This window comes from Gobius niger (assembly GCF_951799975.1).
Source record: "Gobius niger genome assembly, chromosome: 1".
Lineage (NCBI taxonomy): Eukaryota > Metazoa > Chordata > Actinopteri > Gobiiformes > Gobiidae > Gobius > Gobius niger.
This window is the reverse complement of record NC_136852.1, coordinates 55,920,442-55,920,866: the sequence shown is the minus strand read 5'-3', so window position 1 is coordinate 55,920,866 and position 425 is coordinate 55,920,442.

Here is a 425-nt window from a genome sequence, read left to right as displayed (position 1 = left end):
GCATTTTAGCATTAACTGTACTGAAGGTGTTTTAACTTATTTGAAGTTTATTTCTGGGCTGTATTAAAGCTTTGATATCATTTAATACAACATACCTGATACCTGAACTGAAATGGCACAGGTGCATCAGTTGTATTATTGCAAATAAAAGACATTACAATCAAACATAATGGCTTTTTTTTAATTATCTACCAAGATCTTTTTCACCAAAAGGATTCAACAGAGAGATGTACAGTATTTACGTTTTGTTACATTAAATTTCTTACTGGTTTACAAAAAACATTTTACACCCATTATCAAACATTACAACAAAAGTAAAACACAAGTTAGCTGGCATATGGCTCTGACCTCTCAAAGCAGCTTTAATACATTATTTGGAAAAGTCGACGTGTGTCCTAAAATTGTGCTTTCTACCAATAGTAAGT